This window comes from Chiloscyllium plagiosum, chromosome 34, assembly GCF_004010195.1.
Source record: "Chiloscyllium plagiosum isolate BGI_BamShark_2017 chromosome 34, ASM401019v2, whole genome shotgun sequence".
In the NCBI taxonomy this organism is placed as follows: Eukaryota; Metazoa; Chordata; class Chondrichthyes; order Orectolobiformes; family Hemiscylliidae; genus Chiloscyllium; species Chiloscyllium plagiosum.
In genome coordinates, this window is record NC_057743.1 from 38,766,964 (window position 1) to 38,786,154 (window position 19,191).

At 44.2% G+C, this 19,191-nt stretch overlaps 1 protein-coding gene across 9 annotated transcripts in view; it reads right to left on the reverse strand.

Moving 5' to 3' along the window:
* The window catches only part of casz1 (castor zinc finger 1), a 385,070-nt gene that overhangs the window by 160,901 nt on the left and 204,978 nt on the right, over window positions 1-19,191 (reverse strand). For all 9 annotated transcript variants that reach the window (XM_043676251.1, XM_043676248.1, XM_043676247.1 and 6 more), the window contains exon 4: window positions 2,202-2,313. The gene's annotated coding sequence lies outside the window, so the exon portion shown is untranslated. The remainder of the gene's footprint in view (window positions 1-2,201; window positions 2,314-19,191) is intronic.

The window sequence follows — 19,191 nt, forward strand, 5'->3', positions numbered from 1 at the left end:
CTTCGACCGGTTAGCCGGTTTTCTATCCAATTGGCCAAATTTCCCTCTATCCCATGCCTCCTGACTTTCCGCATAAGCCTACCATGGGGAACCTTATCAAATGCCTTACTAAAATCCATGTATACTACATCCACTGCTCTACCCTCATCCACATGCTTGGTCACCTCCTCAAAGAATTCAATAAGATTTGTAAGGCAAGACCTACCCTTCACAAATCCGTGCTGGCTGTCCCTAATCAAGCAGTGTCTTTCCAGATACTCATAAATCCTATCGCTCAGTACCCTTTCCATTACTTTGCCTACCAGCAAAGTATGACTAACTGGTCTGTAATTCCCGGGGTTATCCCTATTCTCTTTTTTGAACAGGGGCACAACATTCGCCACTCTCCAGTCCCCTGGTACCACCCCTGTTGACAGTGAAATGTCCCTCCTTTCTCTATGCTAATATTCCCATGGCCTGGGTGTAGACTCCTGGCTGTAGGATTTAATGCTCCAGACCAGGAAGAGAAACAGAAAGAAATCCCAGCTGCAAGAACTCAATCTCTTTCCTTCAGGTCCTCTTTGATCCACTTTCTCTGGTGTTGCCCGGCATATGCAGCCCAATGATGCTGGAGTGTCTGAAACCTTGCTCTATCACCTTGTGGAGATGTTACAATGCTGCGAGGGATTGATGGCGAATGTCCTCTCGCTGCACCTTCATGTCCATCACTGTCCCACCACAGGCTGCACACTAACTGGCTCCCATTGGTCTTTGCTAACTCATGCTTCCATTCCCTTTCCCTCACGTTCGAGGGTCCCCCACCTAACCGCTCACTGCTTCTGTTTTGGCAAAGCCACCGAAAGGAAGCTGAAATGCCTCTTGGAGTTCTCTCAAGTCTTTCCAAATCTCTGTCAGCAATTAATTTTCTCCAGTTCCTTCTGCTCAATGTTCCCCATACTCCCAACACTATCTGAAACGGCGTTAGTGAATTAACACTGGAGCAATTGACTGGAATCAGCCGAGGTTTATTTGAGGTTGTCTTAAACCCGACCACTATTCCAGCCAAAACTGCAGCAAAAATGGAAATTCCAGCCTTTGTTTCTCTCCACAAGCCCCACTCTCCCAAGATGATGCCCAACTCAGAGTGGATAGGGAGAAAAGGCTCCCCCTCATAAACAGATTGACAACTGGGGGTGCACAGTTTTAAAGTGTTTTGCAAAAGAATCAAACGCGTGGTGAGAAAAATGGCTTTCACCACGTGAGTAGTTAGGGTGTGGAATGCACTGCCTGGATGTGTAGTGGAGGCAGGTTCAAGAGGGACATTGGATTGTTACGTAAACAGAAACAAGGTATGGGGAACGGCAGGGGGGAGGCACTAAATAAAAATGCTTAAAGGGCCAGTGCAGTCATGTGGGCCGAATGGCCTCATGCACCATAACAAGTCTGTAATACTGTCAACCACCATGTCATATCAAAGTTGCAAAACTGCATGTTGTATTGTCACCTGCAATTCGCTTACAGTTAACGCTTGTTAGAAGTCACACAACAACAGGTTATAATCCAACAGGTGACCTGACAAAGGAGTGGAGCTCTGAAAGCTTGTGATTTCAAATAAACCTGTTAGTCTATAACCTGGTGTCGTGTGACAGTTGACTTAGTCCACCCCAGTGCAACATCAGCACCTCCCCATCAGAGTTTACCAGCAACATCATCGCTTTAGAAACCGCCCAGTTTTCTTTCATAAGATCCTTACAATTTGCTGAGAACATTTTATTCACACCTTGAGTATAAATTGCCACAATCATTGATTTGGATTATTTGAGACTAATCCGTTTCACTAACAAACAGCTCAACAGAATTAAAACAGAAATTACTGGAAAAGCTCAGCTGATCTGGCAGCATCTGTGGAGGGAAATCAGTATTAAAGTTTCAGGTCAAGTGAGGAAGGGTCTGAGGAAGGGCCACTGGACCCAAAACATTGGCTCTGATTTCTCTCCAGAGGTGCTGCCAGACCTGCTGAGCTTTTCCAACAATTTCTGTTTTTTGTTTCTGATTTATAGCATCCGCAGTTCTTTCGGTTTTTATTTAGAGGATTAGAATTTTTCCTCCACTTCTTTAACTTTCAAATTAAAAGGAAATCTTTAGACAACATTCAGCATTCCCACACAAAGTAGTCACTCTGGGATTAAATGATAAAACAGTTGGGGGTGTGGTTACATTACCTGCTGAGGACTGCTTTCCGAAATGCGCTGATCTCTCGGTTTACTTCATTTCCGTGTGGGCCAGCGATACTGAGGTAAGCATTTCACAGCAATCAGTTCATACACTGTGGGGCTGGAGAGAAAAAAGAAGGTACTTTGAACTCAACTGCACTGATGCAGGAACGTGGCCAAACTCACGATTGCATTTTTTCAAGCAAAGAATGTACTCAGACTGCTCTTTAACTGAGAATCTGGAGCAGGGTAATATCCATGGCAGAATAAATGACTTCCTCTTTTAACATTGGACAAAAAAATCTTTGATGCCTCGTTATAAACGATTTAATTGCATTGCTCATGCGACAAAAGAATTGAAATATTCTGCTTTGACATTTGATGGCATCCCCACTATCAATATCATTGGGGTTACCATTGACCAGAAACTGAACTGGACTCTCTATATAAATATATGGTGGCTACAAGGGCAGGTCAGAGGTTGGGAATTTTGTGACCCCCCCAAAGCCTGTCCATCATCTATACGGCGCAAGTCAGGAGTGTGATGGAATCTCCATTTGCCTGGATGAGTACAGCCCCAGCAACACTCAAGATGCTCCAGCAAAGTCTACCCATCCAGGACAAAGCAGACCATTTGATTGGCACTCTACCCACTCCCTTCACCACAAGATGCACTGCAGAAATTCACCAAAGCTCCTCAGACAACACCTTCCAAACCCATGACCACTTCCATCGAGAAGGACATGAGCAGCAGATACATGGGAACACCAGTCCCTGCGAGTTCCCCTCCAAGCCACTCACCATCCTGACTTGGAAATATAACGCTGTTCCTCCACTGTCACTGGGTCTTTGAATTCCCTCCCTAACAGCATTGTGGGTAACCCTTTCCCCCATGGATTTCCAGAAATTCAAGATGGGATTCTACCTCGCTCTTCCCAAGCGTAATTAGGGATGGGGAAAAAAAAATGCTGGGTGAGCTAGCAATGCCCGCTTCCCAGGAACTAATGAAAACAAAATTTTGTGCCTCATGTTTAAAGAGTGCTGTACATCTCTATGACTAAGCTCGGGACATAGCAGAGATTTTTGAACTAAACAACACAACTGACATAAATGTAAAACATAATGGTGTTGTAGGTAGCTGTTCATTTTACCATGTTGACTATGGGTCACATCAATACAAGGACATAACACACGGCTTCACTGCAAAAGTTGAGGCAGGACTTTATCAGCAAACAGACATCTGCCTTCTTGCATTCACTGCCTTTCCTTTGGGTCTTGCCCCTCAAAAACCAAACTACTCTCAGCTTACAACATCAGTGGGGTGAGAGAACCACATGGAAATCTCTGGCCTTTTAGCTTATTGCTTTGTGTGAGAGCTTGCTGTGCACAAACTGGCTGCCCCCTTATCCTGCATTACACCAAGAACTACGTTCTGACAAGTACTTGACTGGTCACATATCACTTTGTTATGTCTAATATACAAATGCAAGCCTTTTGTTCTTGCTATTCACATCTTCACTGACATTTGAAGGAGAAATTCAATCACTAAAGAAGGTCATTGTGGCCTCTCCTGACTCCAGGGCTACCAGTCCCATATCAGTGCCATCTATCCTAGATCCAGTTTCCTCACAGCCGTCAATATTTTCCTTCAAGTGTTTAACTCCCTCTTAAACATTGTGATTAAATTGGCTTCAACAGCCACTTGTGGTAATTTATTCCTTATTCTAATAATCCTGTGCATGAAAAATTTCCTCAAACCTCCCTCTTTAAGCCTCCAGTTCTAATGCAAAGTTTAAGCCCCCTTATTTCCAACTCACTGACCAGTGAAAACAATCTTTCCTGTTTTCAAACTCTGAACTAATTGTAAACGCTTCTGATTAGATCTCCCATTAGCCTTCTCTGCTTCAGTTAATTCAGCTCTAATGTTCAAGTCTCTCACCCCAACGGTATCCTCACAGTATCATTCCAACACGTGGGAGACAGCAGTATGAACATATGTCCTCCCACTCCTTCACTGGCCAGTGTGCAGCAACAGTGTCAAGCCCTGGGCCACCACACCAGCTCGAACCCCTCTCCCAGAGTGAGGGACAGGGCCAGCACCTTCTAAAATACTCAGGAGTGACAGGTTACATCATTCACATTTTCATGCGAGTGATATTCTGTAACACTATTAGAGAAACTATAAATATATCCCTTTTGAATGGGTTTGTAATTACTGTATTATATGGCATACAGAGGAAATGTTCCTTCATTGTCCCACATCTTTCAAAACATCAGGATATCAAAGGCCACAGCACACCAACTGCAACTTACTGACGACAGGGAGAACAAAAAAAAATCAAACCCAACCTTTGTGCAGAAAGGTCTATATTTGTGATTCTCCAGTGCATTAAAGGGACCATTTGGTTTATAATCATTTCCAGAAACAAGCTGTGTGACAAAAACATTAAATTGCAAGTTCCATTCACTAAGAATCAAGAAAATGTTTCCCAACTTTCTGCCTCTGAGGGAGTTCTGACAGCAAAAGTTTCAGGCAGTCCCCAGCCCGAACGAAGGGGAGAGCTGAGTGGAACCCAGAAATGGTGTCCTCAGTACAGTCCAAGATCCTCACTTTGCCTCCGTGGTGGGAAGAGAGAGGGAGATAGAGGGAGGCACTTGTGAGTGTTCTCTTACTGTCTCTATCAATTCAGTGAGCTAAGACCACCCACCTCAACCACTAACCAAAGGAGAAGTGATTTGAAGGAATCTAAAACTGGGCTTGAGAAACACACAGATAAACGAGCACATTGCTATCTTTTCCCTGATGACATTTTAATGCCTTTCAACACTTCTGAAGGGAAGACATTGTGAAGGTTGCAATCAGAGTGTGGATGACAATTAACATAAAATATTGACTTGAGGAAAAAATTTGCAAAACCAATATTTTCTCAGTCTGTTCAATAGAGATTCACTTCAAGGAGATCCAGAATTGTGACAGCACCTTCAACCAAGCAGTGCCTTCGAATCATTATGGGAAGATTTGAAAAATCACATCGACTTCACATTTAGTTCTCCCTGAATTTTGTTGCATGTACAGAAGCATTTCACAAATTAATGCATATGGTGCACACTCCTCCAGCCTTACCTGCCTGTTTAAGGGAGGAACAAAACAAAAAGGCCCTCTCCTTTTTCTTGTTGTAGCTTTATGTTTATAAACTCGAGGGCCTGTCCTGACATTCACAAAGCCTTCTGCTTAGGCAGAAGGGTGAGGAACTGGGGGATCACATACTTATAGCAGGCTGCTCTCCAGTCCCAGAAGTTACAGATTGCTGATTAGTTACTTATCCTTAAAAACATTTAAGTAAAAAAATAAAATCAGGGAATTTAAAAAAAGAATAGTGTTGCTTGCACTGCTTTTAAAAAAATTAAATGGTCCTCAAATACCTTTGCTCCCTTGGGGTCGAGGACCCTTCACTCTGATACAGAATTAGCAGGTTTTCTATTAAATTGCCAGAAAGACAGCTAATTTTTTTCTCTGTCTTTTTGGGCAGGAGAGAGAGAGAGGGAGGGAGAGATGGAGAGAGAGAACGAGGGAAAAGAGGCTTATCTGCTGTAAATCACTGTAAGGTACAAGCTGTCTGCAGTCCTGTCAGATGCGTTTTACAGAGAGCTTAGACGAAACGCCACACACGAGGCTGTCAGGCAAATTGGATCTGAAAGCTGACAATTTCTGACCATATTTGCTTGATTATTTCTAACAAATGCGCACCAGCCTCTGTAAGGAGATTAGAGTGACACAAATGTCCCATGTGGGAGGAGGAAGGGCACAGATTCAGGTCACCCCCAATTTTCACCCCACTCCCAAAATCTGACAGAGCTATATCACTATCCAATCCAATAAAACATCCTACATTCCACCACCCGCACCCCCCCCTTCACAACCTTCCTTTGGTTTTAATTAATTTTACAGCGAGCTCACTTAATTACTTTCAATCAAAATCCGCTCTCCATCACAAAATTAGAAATGGTTCAACTCCATTAGTCTAAATTCTTCATTTACATATACAAAGACTGTCAGTTTTCTACTTGCAGGAGATGAGATGGCTTGTTTTTTTTCCCTAGAATGATCTATTCTGCTGGTCGTTCAAACTCCCCCCCTCTCCCTGAGATTACGATCATGTCCTTTCTTTTACCCTGTGTTGTTCTTTGTAATAACTCCACGGATAGAGTGACTGAAATGAATTTAGCCCTGATTTAATTTTGCTTGTTAAGAGTGATGTCAGCACAATAGATTAAGCAGTAAATCCAGCACATTCGTCCAAAATAAGTTTAGCAGATAATCCACCGTGACGTTTGAAAAGACATTTATCAGCAAACTCTCCCCCACCCTGACTGCAGAGAAATATAAGACATTTGCTTTATTCCTGTCAGTAACCGTTGAAACTGATCAATGTTATTAATGTTCGGAGGTGGGGTGGTGGGGCTGAAGGAAATCACACAGAACTTATTTGAAGTTGAAGAGGGTGGATTTATTTAAAGGGACACCCAGAGGCTGGAAATGTGGGGGTGAGGGATTGTGAGTGGCACTGAGTCACAGTTTCACCCTCTCTGAGTTGCCAAGCCAATATCAGCTTTAGAGCGTAACAGATACACTATATATGACATGGTACGTGACACTGGGCAGCACCCCCCCCCCCCCCCCACCCCCCACTCCGATATTCTCCCTCCCTCATTTTCTGTGCGGGGTGGTTTACAACAAGACCAGCAACTTCCCATTTACTTTAAAGGGAAAGGCTGCTGGCTGGAGTGTGTTCACAAAGGAGAAAATTTGAGTACTCAGGCAGCATCAAGCAGACAGCTTTGGCAATTTTCACCTCAGGTAACCTGAATATGTGCAGCGAGTTTGTGCCACACTGATCAAAGAGTGAAAATCACAGTGTGGTCACTTGATTGCAGGAAGACTGCAGAATCACCTTCCCCTGCCCTTTGTATTTAATAAGGCAGCCTTGGTACACCTTACTCTTCACTGTTACAGTAAGCACAAACTGGGTGGCAAGCTGCCAGCAGCTACTGAGAAACCCACTGTTCCCTCGGTGTCTCTTGTTGGCTGTGGACAATGTTACCTCCCTCAGTGGGATGGGTTGTGGGGAGGTGCATATCCAGGGTTCAAACCCTACTTCAGACGGTCCTGGAGGCTGGACAGCAGCAAATGGAAGGTGTGGAAAGAGGCCATTCAGCCCAGGTCAATGGAGAGTTGAGTTGACACATGAGTATAATTGTGACTGGACAATGTGATCTGTGACTCAGTGATAGCGACCAGGTCTCTGAGGTAGAAGACTTGCAGGTTCATTCCCAAAGCCATGGGGAAGGAGACTCCAAAGATATGCAGAGTGAGGAAGTCAATGGAAAACCATTTACTCTGGTGAATGGATGAGGAAGCTCATGTGGAGCTTAAGTCAGGAGCCTGTGTTCTCTCACACTTGCATCTCTCCGATTGTAACTCCACTCCAGTGCTTGGCCCTTCAGGGAGCATAAAGCCGATGTTAGAGCCCAAACCTTCTGGAGTGAAGTTGAGAAACTCTCCTTTGGCAGAGGGGTTGGAGTACAGCACTGGCGTGGATAGTAGATTAGATGTGAATCTGCAATGTGCCGCTGTCAGAATCCCATTCGGCAAAAGTATTGAGGGACGTGGGACAAAAGCAAGTGCATAGAATTCCATTGTATGTCACTCGCTGAATGGTGGGAAGGTTGGATGAACTAAATGACCTCCCTCTATTCTGTTCCTATGTTCCTATTACAGAGAGCACTCAAGTTGTTCAAACTGAATAGTATTCAAACAACTTAAACCGTGGAGAACTTACTTTTTATTTAAGAGGTCAGTCGCACATTTAGTAAATCCCGTGTGGCTGTTAGAGAATGAGATAGACATCCAAAAAGGCACAATAACATATACCATCTTGGTGTCCAATTTTATGCCTTGAACATGAAATAGGGTACCAGACTCTGAGCACGTTCCCCGGATAGAATTCCAGGGTTAGAACTGCACAGCTACCTAAACACAGTGACAAAGGCTGAAGGTCATTTAGCCTCACCCTCCTGACAGATAGAGAGTGACTGTAGGAATTCAATTGCATTTACCACAGAAGGGAACAAAAAAAAACACAGGATTATCTGCTAGTTACCATAAATTGTTCAGAACAATCTGGGCACAATCAGTTCCTTTAAAGTCAATAACTGATTTGCTTCTCCACCTTCGTAATTTAGCAGGAAACTGTTTGTAAAAGCACTCAGAGCACAGGGACAACCCGAACACAGGAGGCAGTGACGGGAGGGGAATTCAAACTGCTCTTTTCTCAGTTCAACAGAAACCGGTCACTTCCCAGGTATTTAACCATTTTGTGCAAATTTGCCCCAAAAGGAGACTGACAGTTGAGAGAGGAGAAAAAGTGACAGGAAACAAATCATTTAAATCTCATTAAACAAAAAAAGCAAACTTGCTTTTTCCGGAGCAAATAAAACCTGAAAGCGCGGTACCATGAAAACTCTCAGGCTGTTTACAATCCGACATCAGAGAGAGGGAGAGAGGGAGAGAGAGACACTAAGAGAGAGACAGACAGAGAGAGAGAGGGAGGGAGACAGACAGAGAGAGAGAGGGAGAGAGACAGACAGAGAGAGAGAGGGAGAGAGACAGACAGAGAGAAAGAGATAGACACTGAGAGAGAGAGAGAGAGAGAGACAGAGAGAGAGAGAGGGAGAGAGAGAGGGAGAGGGAGAGAGATAGAGACAGAGAGAGACAGACAGAGAGAAAGAGATAGACACTGAGAGAGAGAGAGACACACAGAGACAGACAGACAGAGAGAGACAGAGACATTTTAACACAGAAACCCTGGCTAGACTTGGTCTCTTAATTACACCAGGTTTGCTGTCTGTCAGGTCAGGAGTAATAAAAGTTGCCACTTGTCAGCATTCAGAGAGTCCAAATTCCTTCATGTAGAACTCTAAACATCCAATTTTTAATGTTTTTTATCAGGAATAAAATCTAAACTACTTCTACAGAACTGATAGAATTGGTGAGGCTTGTTTTTAATTCATCCACGGGATAGGGGTGTTACGAGCTAAATCAACATTTATTGCCTATCCCTAATTGCCCAGAGGACAGATAAGTCAACTGCATTGAGGTGGGTCTGGAGTCACGTGTAGGCCAGACCAGGTGAGGATGGCAGATTCCCTCCCTGACGGACCTTAGTGATTCGAATGGGTGACTCACACCCACTATTTGACTAACAATTTTAATTTCAGATTTTTTTTTCAATTTCACTGTCTGTCACTGGGGGGATTTGAACACATGCTCCTCAGAGCATTAGCCTGGGCCTCTGGATTATTAATCCAAGATATTAACTCCACCTGCCCATGAGTATCGTGCAGCTTTTAGATGATGGATTCAGTTCAACTACACTGTCCTTTTTAAAATCTACCTGTTCAGAGATGGAATTACATCCCTGGATTTCCTTGGATTTCTGGTCCAAAGGTGGAAACACTACCACTGCACCACAAGAGCTCTTCTCAATCACACTTTAATATTTTCTAATCAGCCAGTGACAGTGATGTTGTGAGACACCTCTGGAGTAGGTAGGGCTTGAATCCTGGTCCCCTGGCTCTGAAACAAAGACTCACTGATGGAACTACACTGATTCTTAAAAAGAAATTCCATATTTAACCTATTTTTCTAATCGACTTGCTCAGAGTTGTTATTGCACACCTTTAGAGAAGGTGCTCAGGCCTCCTGGTCCAGGGATAGGGACACTACTACTGTGCCACAATAGTGCTTCAGCCAGACTGTGCTGCTGAGGGTCTAAACAGTTTTAGCTGGTGTTCTTTTTTCTCCCCAGCTGATTCACTTTGAGACAAGAGGGCACTGAAGATGACATCTGGGCGCTATCCCAATGAAGTTCCACAAATCAGATGATGTGCTTCCAGGTAAGAGTGAAATCTCGTGTGTTGCCTGGCACTAGGATTGCTGAACCACACACAATGGGCAGTAATAACGGAACTCGCCGGTCACCTTGCATGTGCCAAGCCAAGCACCTCGAAGGGAAATGGACAAATATCGCATTTCACCCCAAGCTCAGGGGCAAGTTTAACCTTATCACCCCCTTCAGGAATCTCGTAGGATAGCCCACTGTGCCCCTTTTACGGCCTTGAGTGATATGTATCAGGTGGGTGGGTGGGTGGGAATGTGGAGAAGCCGTGGACGGAGGAGTAGAGGTGAGGAGCTGAGTGGCCTACTCCTCCTCCTACTTGGTGTGTCTGTACGGACCCTGCACTGAACTCAGGATCAGACCCACCTGCTCTGCTTGGGTTGCCCCATGCCCCAGATTGGGTTCAAATGGAAGTTTGCGAAAATGCGCTTTGTACTCTTGCTTGATGATGACGTGATGGCGATGTGAGGGCGATAGCTTCAAAGATACCAGGCTCTCATCGCAGACGCCATCCCACCCATCCATGGTAGGGGGGACAGTTCCCATCAGTTTCAGCAGAGTGATAGTGTGGGGATGGACGGCCCAATGTGGAGGCTAGTGCTGACTGTAACACATTTGCTGTGTGTTCCTCACCAAACACCAGCTCAGTTTTTAAAAAAGAGCATGAGATTGTGTCAAATTGGAAATCCTAGCGGAGGGGGCAAACAATTGCAGTTCCATTCAGAGCATTAGGCTCAGTGAAGCCAGCCTGTCAATAAAATTTTAAAAATCCAACTCCTGGATGCTATTAATTGCTGAGTTCAGAAAGGTTCTTTTTAGTTCTCAGAGGGCTAAATACATAAAAGGGTTAGAAATGCCCAAGATAGGGAGGTAGGCAGGAAATGATAATGGATGTTCGAGCACTTTAACCCTCTGAGTAATGAAAGCATTCCAGCACTAAGCTGCTAAATATGACAAGGTTAGCACTTTTCGGTTTATTGATAGTCCACCATTAATAAAACAAGGCTCTTGAGTGTTCCTGTGAATATCTACTTCCTTCTTCATAATATTCATGATGATGATGCTACACAGGACAAATTTCTACATTATTGAGGGCTTGGATGCAAACAGCAATATAGAATCTATACCCAAAGGGTTAAAAGATTTATTAAGGATCAGTTTACAAATATTACTTTTCAACTCCAGGGCTTATGAGTTTCCAAGTGGCACCACAATTACAACTTTTAAAGTACATTTCCTTCTGTGCTTATGCTCTCAGTTCATTACAGATAGTAAGGCAAGAGGAGGGATTTGAATCTTACTGTTACTCACCCTCTCCCTGATTGGATTGGAGTTGGATTGCTTCCCAGTCAACCCTAAACAGTAGATACCAATTTATCCCTAATAACGCAAGGGGTTTCCAATATTTATGAAATTTGAATAAAATCATGAGGGGCATGGATAGGGTGAATAGCCATGGTCTTTTTCCTCAGGGTAGGGGAGTCCAAAACTAGAGCACATATTTTATGTTGAGAGGGGAAAGATTTAAAAGTGATGTAAGGGGCAACTTTTTCAAACAGGGGGTGGTACGTGTATGGAATGAGCTGCCAGAGGAAATGGTGGAGGCTGGTACAATTACAGCATTTAAAAGGCACCTGGATTGGTACATGAATAGGAAGGATTTGTAGGGATATGGGCCAAGTGCTGGCAAATGAGACTAGATTAATTCAGGATATCTGGTCAGCATGGGTGTGTTGGACTGAAAGGTCTGTTTTGGAATTACACATCTCTGTGACTCTATGACCCTAAGTCAGAAGTCACACAACAACAGGTTATAGTCCAATGGGTTTATTTAAAATCACAGTTTTTTGGAGCGCTGCGCCTTCATCAGTTGAAGTGAGAGAAAAGAGCACACAGAGTTTATTGGCAGAGAGTTCAAGGAAAGCTCCGAAAACATGTGATTTCAGTTAAAACTGTTGGGCTATAATCTGGTGTCGTGTGACTCCTGACTTTGTCTACCCCAATTCAACACCGGCACCTCCACATCTATGACTATAAGGTCACTCACAACATTCATACTTGACCCAAACGATGTGTGTATGCTTCATCAATGATGGGGTGACACTAGTTGTTGTCTTGTCTTAGCTGGCTCTGGGAAAGCTACAGGACATGTATGGCCATGCTCTTCATCCCAGTACATCTGCTGTGACTTAATGAAAAACTGGGCACTTATCAACTAGTTAAACACGTGGCTGCTAGTTCCATTTCTTGACTCTTTTACTAACAAGAAGGTCGCAATGGGACGGATGGACAAATGATTAAGAATCCAGAGTCCCCCATAAGTTTAACAAAGGTGTTGCTCCTCAGTTGAGTCACAGCTGCCACTCATTCAGCCAGGATCAGATTCACTGTGAGGGCCTCATAAGTGCCAAACTAAGCACGGCCAACATGGTCTCCATTGCTGTTTGGAAATCCCTATGACACACACACTGTTAGCGATAGCTGGACTTTCACTGTGGACAATTTTCAGGTGGATGGAATGGAGGATTCCTGTAGGTGCTTGGGCCACTGTTACATGGGCAGAAGATTCCAACAGTTTGCAAAGTTAATGCAGATGCTAATCTTAATAAAGGGGTCAGTGTTTCTACTAAAGCAGTGGCTGGAAAATGACAGCACCGTCACTAATCTCACCAGTGGTAACTTCCAGAGTTGGTGGGGGGAGGGTCCCTGAGATTCACTACAAGTCACCGCTGAAGCTTTAAAGATTGGAAATTTCCATCATTTTCTTATTTTTAGCCCATTTACAAGGTGACACCCCACTTTTATTTATTCGTTCTTGGGCTGTGTGCGTCACTCGCGAGCCTCCATTTATTGCACAGCACCAGGTTATAGTCTAACAGGTTTAATTGGAAGCACTAGCTATCGAAGCGCTGCTCCTTCATCCTTCATCAATCACCTGATGAAGGAGCAGCGCTCCGAAAGCAAGTGCTTCCAAATAAACGTGTTGGACTATAACCTGGTGTTGTGTGATTTTTAACTTTCTACACCCCAGTCCGACATTGGCATTTCCAAATCATGACTTCCATTTATTGCCCGTCTCTGCGGTGTCAAAGAACCCCTCTACAGCACTCCCGCTAACATCCTCTTTGCAGTACATTCCCTGCTTTCTGAGAAAACAACCATATGGTGTAGGAACAGAAGTAGGCCATTCAGCCCATTGACCCTGCTCCGCGAGGCAATGAGATAATGGCTGATCTGATCCACTTTCCTGTCTCTTCCCAAAGACAATTCCCTTCCTGATTAAAATCTGTCTATTGCAGCTTTGAACATAGTCCCACCTTTGTAGTAAATAATTCCACAGATTCACAGACCTCCGAGGGAAGAAATTCCTTCTCATCCTCTTTGCAAACGGGAGACCCCTTTGTCTGAGATGATACCCTCTGGTCCTAGATTCTCCCACAAGGGGAAACAACGTTTTCATAACTACCTTATCAAATCCCCTCACAAACAGATTTTGACTTTTATTATTTTCCAAAATAATTTCTGTGATCTCTTTCTGAGGCGTGAAGATGAATCAGAGCTGGCATGCTGCCAATGGGGTCCTTGCTGGTGGCACTGGACAAAGTCAATGTGGACTGGAGCTGCACCAATGATGTTCTACCAGGAAGGTGGATGTCAGGTATAGAGCATAGAGCATAGAACAGTACAGCACAGTACAGGCCCTTCAGCCTTAGATGTTGTGCTGACTTTTTATCTTACTCTTTGATCAGACTATCCTACATACCCTTCACTGTACCATCAATCATGTGCCTATCCAAGAGTCGCTTAAATGTCCCTTAAGAATCTGACCCTACTCCCACTGCTGGCAGTGCATTCCACACACCCACCACTCTCTGTGTACAGAACCTACCTCTGACATCTCCCATAAAACTTTCTCCAATCACCTTAAAATTATGCCCCTCGTGACAGCCATTTCTACCCTGGGAGAAAGTCTTTGGCTATCCACTCTGTCTATGCCTCTCCTCATCTTGTACACCTCTATCAAGTCACCTCTCATCCTTCTTCGCTCCAATGAGAAAAGCCCTGCTTCCCTGAACTTTTCTTCATAAGACATGCCCTCCAATCCAGGCAGCATCCTGGTAAATCTGCTCTGCACCCTCCCTAAAGCTTCCCCATCCTTGGTATAATGAGGTGACTGGAACCGAACACAACATTCCAAATGTGGTCTAACCAGTGCCCTATAGAGCTGCTGGCTCTTAAACTCAATCCCCCTGCTAATGAAAGCCAACACACCATAGGCCTTCTTAACAACCCTATCAACCTGGGTGGCAACTTTGAGTGATCTATGGACATGTGCCCCAAGATCCCTCTGTTCCTCCACACTGCCAAGAATCCTGTCTTTAACCCTGTATTCTGCATTCAAATTTGACCTTCCAAAGTGAATCACTGCACACTTTTCCAGGTTGAACTCCATCTACCACTTCTCAACTTTTCCAGGTTGAACTCCATCTACCACTTCTCAGCCCAGCTTTGCATCCTGTCAATATTCTGTTGCAACCTACAACAGCCTTCGACACTATCGACCACTTCATCAACCATTGTGTCATCGGCAAACTTACTAATCCACCCTCCCACTTTCTCATCCAAGTCATTTATAAAAATCACAAAGAGCAGAGGTCCCAGAACCATCCCTGCGGAACACCACTGATCACCGAAATCCAGGCTGAATACTTTCCATCTACCACCACCCTCTGTCTTCTATGGGTCAGCCAATTCTGTATCCAGACAGCCAGATTTCCCTGTATCCCATGCCTCCTTACTTTATGAATGAGCCTACCATGGGGAATCTTATAATGGGCATGTTCCAAGCTGCGATCACAGAGAGCAGAACGGTCACACCAACTCTGAATCTCAATGACCTTAGCACTCCTTTCTTTACCACCGTAACCATCCAGCCACTCACCTTACCTCCCAGCACTGGGGCTGTGTACACAAGTCTGCTTTAATTTTCATTAGCATTTTAGAAAAAAAACAACGATCTGTGAAAATGGTGTGAGACTGAGGATCTTTATGTCGAGAGGGGCTAACCATTAGTTTTCAGCAAGTCATCCATAAAAATTTTAATCAACAACAGCTGTAGTCGATGAATGGTCAATTAATCGTCCCCAGCCTTTATTAACACAAGTGTAAAGGTCATTTAGTCGAAGGAGAGGTGAAATGACAGTATCTTTTCCTCATGGTCTGTCTTCAGCAATAAACTGAAATCATGTTGTATTCTAAATTTATTGTCTTTAGTAAGCCACTCTCTGGATTATTGCATTCACATACAGTCTTTCAAAACTAAAATGGCAAGTCATTATATTGCAGTCCTCTTAAGGTCAATTCTCATCCGCCAGATGGACGGACCATATGAACCAGATTTCACCTCTTTGCGAAAACAAAATTAGATCAGAGTCTTCTGTATGCCATGAATGTTGAGAGTTCAGATACCTCAGTCAGTGTCCGTGGGGGTTGGTTAGCTCACTTGGCTGGATGCCTGGTTTGCCGTACAGTGTAACACCAACAGTGTGGGTTTGATTCCTATAACCATCTGAGGTCACCATCCTGACCTCCCCTGCGGCGTGGTGACCCTCAGGTTAAACCGGCACCAGTTTCCTCTCTCTGACAAGGAAATGGGACGACAGTGACTTTACCTGTTAGAGGTGATTATGTCTATTGAGAGCACTCTGGGGTTCAGAAGTGCAGTTCCTGTCCTTGTTGGGAACTTAGGGATGAAAGACCTAAATTTTCCTAAGAATTGATATAGATGGTTTACCAGCGGCCATCAGAAAAGGTTGTCTTTGTACTGATTGGTCAGCTAAGTAGGTAGAACCTCATGGCATGAGGATGTGAGCGGCCATTTTGGAAACTGGAAATAAGGAAGACTAGCATAAGGGTCAGGGATGTGCATTGTTTTTATTAATTCAAGGAAAAGGCAATGTCGGTGGCTGGGCCAGCATTTATTGCCAATCTCCAATTACATTGGAGAAGGTGGTGGTGAGCTGCCTTCTTGAACCGCTGTAGTCCTTGTGCTGTGAGGGCATTTATGTCAGGGAAGGAATTTGACCCAGCAACAGTGAGGGAATAGAGATATATTTCCAAGTCAGGATGGTGAGTGGGTTAGGGGAGCTTGCAGGGAATGGTGTTTCCTGCATTCCTGGGCCTTCAGTTCTAAGATGGACATGTTATTTCCTTCCTTACAGAAAGTATGCTTGGCCAACTGTTCAGTTTTGTTTGGCCATTCTGTGTACAGCGGTGAATTAGAGACAATGTGATGTAATCCTAATGTCCCATAGCTCATGCCATCCCAACAGCAGTCCTGGGCAGAGCAGCAGCACACACTGGTGGGTGTACCAAGACAACAGACTGCCCGGAGACTCAGTAATGGACATGAGAACAACATTAACAAAGCTAAACTTTGGAACACACGTGCTGAGATTAAACTGGATGTGTCAATTTAAAGGTGACAGTAAATATATTATGGACAATTTCAAGACATCCTAAATATAAATCTTCACAATAATGGGTAGGCGGTCTTGCGGCTCAGAGAATACAGTGCCTTCTTCTGGGGAAGGTGTCCTGGGATGGAGTTCCACGCCAGGACTTACTGGCCACAGAGCTTGTGTTCCTAACATTAGGACACGGATTGATCCGAGGCTGTAAATGCTTCCCACACAGTTGGGGCCACACGGTAAGTGTCGGGAAAATCTCCTTCTCTGCCGTCTTGCAGGAAGCAATGGCAAACAACTGTTCATAAGAGGGAGCCGTCGAATGGAGGTCTGTTACCAACCCTTGGAAATAAGGATGAGAGGAGAGATAGACAATAACAGACACTGCTCCTGTTGTTGTCTTAGAGGTTTAGCTAGATCTTGTAACATAACTCCAAAGAGAGACCAGGGAAACCACACAAAACCAATATAACTTAGTTGAAGGAGAGGTGTAACAGACAGTATCATTTCCTCTTGGTCTGTCTTCAGTAGTGAACTGAAATCATGTTCTGTTGTAAATGTAACAATATAAAAGCCCCAATTTAACCAGTTAGCTTCAGGCTCTAGTACTGTTAGGGATTCTGTCAGTTTCCTGCTGAGGTTACAATTGGAAATTGAAACACAATCCCCACCTTCCCCTTCACAGAATCTCAACACCAACCAAATTATTTACATGAAGCTGCAGAGATGGTACTAAATGCTGTTAGGAGAGGGATATTTGTGAGGGAGGGGAGGGGGCTGCTTTGTCCTGGATGGTGTTGGGCTTTGTGAATGTGCTTGAAGATGTACTCAGCCAGGCAAGTGGAGGGGTTTCTACAGGCATGTCTTTATTTGGAGCATTAGAATAGCCCGTATTCTTAATATAACAGTCATGTGAGATGTGTCTGCACCCCTGGGGTTGCAATGTACACCTTTGAGGTTACATAGCATCCCTACAATGTGGAAGCAGGCCATTCAGCCCATCAAGTCCACACTGACCCTCCAAAGACCATGCGACCCAGAATCACCCTCAACCCTAAACCCATACTCTGCATTTCCCACCTAGCCTGTACATGCCTGGAAATATGGGCAATTTAGCATGGCCAATCCACCTGACCTGCACATCTTTGGATTGTGGGACTGTCTGTAGAAAAGCCACGCAGACACAGGGAGAATGTGCAATCTCCACACGGACAGTTACCTGAGGCTGGAATCGAATCCAGGTCCCTGGTGCTGTGAGGCAGCAATGCTAACCACTGAGCCACCGTGTACAGCACCCCATAACCTGACCCACAGCATTCTCCCCACAATACTTTCTTACTTTGCTCTGGTTAATGAATGAATTCCTCACTCACACAACAATTCCATTTTCCAGTTATTGGGAAGTGGGAAAAGGGCTGAGGTGTAATGAACAGGCAGGTTGGATTTTATCTTTGGAACTCCATTTATTTTACTCCACGGTCAGAGACCAGCCCACCTGAATGAATGAGGAGGCAATGGTTTCATTCACGAGGTTTATAGATTTAGTTCTATAGCTGTTGATAAAAAGTACATTCCACCCTGTTAATGTTTGAAAATACTTCAAAGAATCCACTTCACTTTATGTTGCAGGAATACTGTGATTGTTAAACGATGAATTTTTCCATTGAGACCGATGTTGCTGGTGCTGACGTGAAAGATTAGCACAGTAACTTCTGAAGATGCTCATCATTTATGTTGCTCTTTTCATCATGTTAGATAGTAGAGAAAAGAGTGGACAAAACTTGTTAAACTGAGGCAATGTTTAAGGGGACAGGTAACAACTAAGTTCCATTTTAGCAAAGAGTGCAGTAACAGTCTGTTGAACCAGTTCAAATCAAGTCTTCAGGATATTAGCAGGAAAAGACAAGGTAGATAAAGATAAAATATTCCCACTGGTTAGGGATTCTAGAACCAGGGGCATAGTCTAGAAATCTGAGGGAGATCAGTTTTGTTAAGCAAAGGTATTCAGGGATATGGGCCAAAGGTGGGTAAATAGAGTTGGGCCACAGATCATCCATGATCTCATTGAACAGCAGTGATGAAGGGCTTATGCCCGATACATCCATTCTCCTGCTCCTCGGATGCTGCCTGGCCTGCTGTGCTTTTCCAGCACCACACGCTTTGATTCACTGAATAGCAGAACAGGCTCAAGGGGCTGAATGGCCTACTGTTGTTCCTATGGTCAGTTTGCAAACAGAAGCCAGCGCTGAGTTAGGGTGTGGGTGTTGAATTGGGTTCTGGCTCCTATTGGAGCTTTCAAGAGGTTTGGATGTCCCATTCGTGATGGCTGTGCATTAAGCAGGCCGCAGCTGAGTGCCCTCACATCTCTGGTATGGCGGCATGATGGTCGCAGCTGGTTTTAGTTCAAACCACAACAGAAACTCTGAACATATAAGTTTCTATTTTTCATATCTATTGTAATTTAATAAAAATTGTGATCAATGCCTGTATGGTGAGTGATGTATTGACAATATTGTTATCTCACCAATCAGTGATCACCCTCTCCTCAGTTTCACTAACCCGGTCAACTATTCT